Source organism: Epinephelus moara, chromosome 22 (genome assembly GCF_006386435.1).
Source record: "Epinephelus moara isolate mb chromosome 22, YSFRI_EMoa_1.0, whole genome shotgun sequence".
NCBI classification, from domain to species: Eukaryota; Metazoa; Chordata; class Actinopteri; order Perciformes; family Serranidae; genus Epinephelus; species Epinephelus moara.
The window spans coordinates 37507586-37511666 of NC_065527.1; the positions used below are offsets into that span (position 1 = coordinate 37507586).

The 4081-nt window shown below is 40.7% G+C and overlaps 1 protein-coding gene across 1 annotated transcript in view; it reads right to left on the minus strand.

Moving 5' to 3' along the window:
• LOC126383460 (semaphorin-6D-like) overlaps positions 1-3108 on the minus strand; it is a 481075-nt gene extending 477967 nt beyond the window's left edge. The window contains exon 1 of the mRNA XM_050033965.1: positions 2894-3108. The gene's annotated coding sequence lies outside the window, so the exon portion shown is untranslated. The remainder of the gene's footprint in view (positions 1-2893) is intronic.
• Between the last annotated feature and the right edge of the window lie 973 nt (positions 3109-4081).

Below are 4081 nucleotides of genomic sequence, written 5' to 3' on the forward strand. Positions count from 1 at the left end.
TAAATTAAACAATTTTTATAGGGCAAGTAAAAACTGACTTCGGGCAAGTAGATCTCTGACCTACTTGCCCGACCGGGCAAGTGAAAAAAAACCTTAGCGTTGAACCCTGTCATGTAAATTAAAAAGTGACATCATTCTTTGGTTGTCTCAGATTTAATTCACTACAAACTCAATGATCCATCAGTCAATCATAAAAGAGTCAATAAATTAATCTTGAATGAGAACAGTTGTATCACTTTATGTGTTAAGAGCATTTCAAAGACATACCACCAGCTCCACTATCAGCTGACTGTGACAAAGTGCAGCATTCAGGTGCATCAGAGCATTTTACAACCTTTATGATTCCAGCAGATTTTCTTTCTACAGGAATTCTACTTTATATTTTACGCTCGTATAACTCTCCATCAGCTGGAGATCATCAGCTCATAAACGTTTATGTCCACCTTTTAAAACACATAATACACACTGTAAAGTCTATTTTCCATGAAAAACGGTGGTTTAACTTCCATTACATCCTGTCAATTCATCCTGCATGTTGATCTTTCCTCCATGCAGCAGTGATTCCGTCCTGCAGCCTCACTCTGACTCTGTTGCCAAAAAGCATAAACACTGACATTAATAATTCAATATCCGGCTCATAATTGGCGGTTAATTGGCGGAACAACGTCCTTCCTGAAGTGACAGCTGTGTTTCACCCCTGGATAATAAAAACATGATCTGGCAGCAGGTAAACGACTTTCAGACAGACCGCCCCCTTTTCTTTGTCGTAAATTAACTGTTCAAACTCATCAAACAACATGAAGGCCTCATTAATGAGGCCAATAAAAGCCAGTTCAGGACAACTTAGGTTGTTTACTTTGAGAATTTACTCTTAAATCCCTGATCAGAGTCTGATCAGAGGGTTTAATCCGGTCAAATGACCCCACTGTGATTTTACCTCCAGGATTTACTAAAGTAGAGGAGGGTTGATGGAGCTTTTCCAGCATCAATACTGTAGAATTTTTGGTCTTTCCTTTGACATTTTTCTTCAGTTTTTCAACATGGTGAGGAGAGAAATTATGAGGAATCAAAGAAAATGTTTTCAAAGTTTTAATCCATCCTGAACTCTTCATATCAAACACTACAAAACCTGGCAACACTTACAAAGTTATATTTTTGTATCAGAGATACTGCTTTTCACCCGTTCTTTCAGTTGTACATCATTTTCTAGGAGAGTATTTTGGTTTAACTAAATTATTATCCACTTGGTTCATTCAGAGTCCAAAACAGTTATGTGTACTTCCATCCAAATAAACACCAGTGCCCCTTCATAATGCAGATTATCAGTGAGGAAAATAACAGATGTGGATTCAAGTCAAAAGTCAGCCAATAATGATGTTAAACTGAGTCATTTAGTGTTAAATCAAACCAATAAACCCACAAAACAGCTGACACCATTTACTCAAAAACACCACAATTTATCCAACAGAAACAATATCCTTAAATATCAGAACTGCTGATTACTTTTCTGTCGAGTGACTGATTCCATTAAATCATCTGATTGATTATGATGTTCTGAGTGGATCCAAAGAGTCGCAGTGGAACCCAATCCAGGACTTTATTTGATGGTTCATAAATTAAGTCTTGTTGTGAGTGAAACCCTGGACTGAGCTCAGTCCTGGTTCTGGCAGTTTTTGCTGTTAAATGAGTCGGATCAGGATTGGAGGCCGTAAATCTGCTGCTGTGAAGATTTTCTGCCTTTGTTTGTCACATGTTTCAGTAAACTGTTTTGGACTGTTGGTCGGATAAAACAGGCAACCTGAAGACGTCATTCTGGACTCTGCAAAGTCATAAAGGGACATTTCTACTCAAATCGATGAATGAAATGATCGGAAAATTCAACAAATGACTCAATGATGAAAAAAGCCTCACTGGGAGTACATCAGCTGTCACTATCCCCTCACTGGAACACTGCAACCACAGATTGTTCTAAAATAAATACTGGATCAGCTCATTACACCACATATAAAGGACTTGGATCAGGAACAGAATCTGGACTCTGTTATCAATCCATAAACATCAACATCTACTCTCAACAAGAAAGGAGCCTCCTGTCTGAAGCTCAGGATGTTTTCAGTCAGTCAAGGAAACATGAGGAGCAGAGGCAGAGATGGGGGGGTGAGTCTTGGTCCTGCAGACCCTTGACGAGTCCTGCCAGACCTGACCAGTCCTGCAGACCCCAATCAGTACTGCAGACCCTGACCAGTCCTGCAGACCCCCGATCAGTCCTGCAGTTCCTGACATGACTTGCAGACCCCCAACAGTCCTGCAGACCCTGACAAGTCTTGCAGACCCTCATCAGTCCTGCAGACTTTGATCAGTCCACAAGACCCAGACAAGTCTAGCAGACCCCAATCAGTCCTGCACACCCAAACGAGTCTTGCAGACCCCAATAAAATCAGCCCGTTAGCAGAAAGATGAAGTTAACGCATCAGGCTGCAGAGAGGGTGACTGGAGTTATTGAATCTTTATACACACACACACACACACACACACACACTCCTGCCTCTTCGGCTCTTTATTGTTGTTGCTGCTGCGCGTGCTGATGACCGGGTGATTGACAGCAATCAATCGAAGCTGCCAAACAGTCACACACACAAAAAAAGGCTAACGCAAACACACACTTTTCATTTCATCCCATGTCAGGTAACAAAAAGCATCCTGATTCCGATTTTGCATCCACACACACACACACACACACACACACAGCAAGCAGCAGGCACAAATGCACGCGAACACACACACACACACACACACACACACACACACACACACACACACACACAATCACCGGGAGGAGCAGAGACGCGGGGTTTCTTGGAGGAAAACGCCGGCAGAAGAAGAGGAAACTCACCTCTGTGTCCATAGCTGCTCAGAGACATTAGACACTCCGTCCAGCCCCAACACACAGGCATATTAATCCACAACAGCTCAGTTTATTTCCAAAAAAACGGGACCGAAGAGGCGTGAAAATCCTCCTCCGGCACCGAGCCGTTTCCGGTATAAATCCACCGCGACAGACAGACAGGCAGACAAGGAGGGAGAGGGTGTCTCCACTCTGGGTCCAAACGGCACAATGAGGAGTCTCTCAGCAACGCAGCGTCCCCATCTCCACACCACGCCCTCCTCATTAGCATAATAGACCCCCGCAGCCAACCAGAGGGCGGCACCGCCGCTCTCCGACTCCACCCCTCTTCAATTTAAAGTCACTGGATTCAATTTCACTGCTTCTGCCTACAATGATAATAATAATGATAATAATAATATAATAAAACCATTAATCATTTCATAATTAATTAATAAACCATAAACATAATTAAATATAACTGCGGTAAGTGTTTTCTTTATTTTGTCTTTGATATTTTTTCTCTTTCTTATTCGACAAAATGTATTGATAAAAATATTATAATTACTTTAAAATGTTATTTGTCTCCATACACTTTCCTTGTAGTATAATTTTCTCAATACTATATATGTTTTTGTACTGGGAAAAAAAATAAGGATATTATTTAGTGGCGTAAAGATGTTAAGATGGGCCCTAGTGCACGCTATCCTGCATATATAAAGAGACTTGAAATGGGACAACATCAGCATACATATTACCCAGCAATCATCATATGTGACAAAAGTATCAAAGAAGTAAGATATAAGAAGTAAAAATAAGTAAGAAGTAAGAAATCAATCATTTTTCACTTTTAAAACTTATATTTAAAAAAAGTACATATTTTTGTTTTAGATAGCTACTCAGTATAAAAAAAAATTTAAATAAAAAAGTAAACCCTGACGCAGATGGGTTTGCCACTTTTGAGCACATATAGCAAATGGCACCATTTTTGATGGATCTTTTTTTCTTTAATCATTTAACTTTGACCCCATAGGCGTAGGATTGGGTAGGGACACGTCCCTACCAATATTCAGCCCCTTCTGTATTGTCCCTACCAATATAAACACTGGCTGTCGGCGTCTGCTTAATATGGTACACAAAGGGTTAACAATCGTTGGTGTCTACCATACGTCCCGCCTCTAACCTCGTATTGCTCAT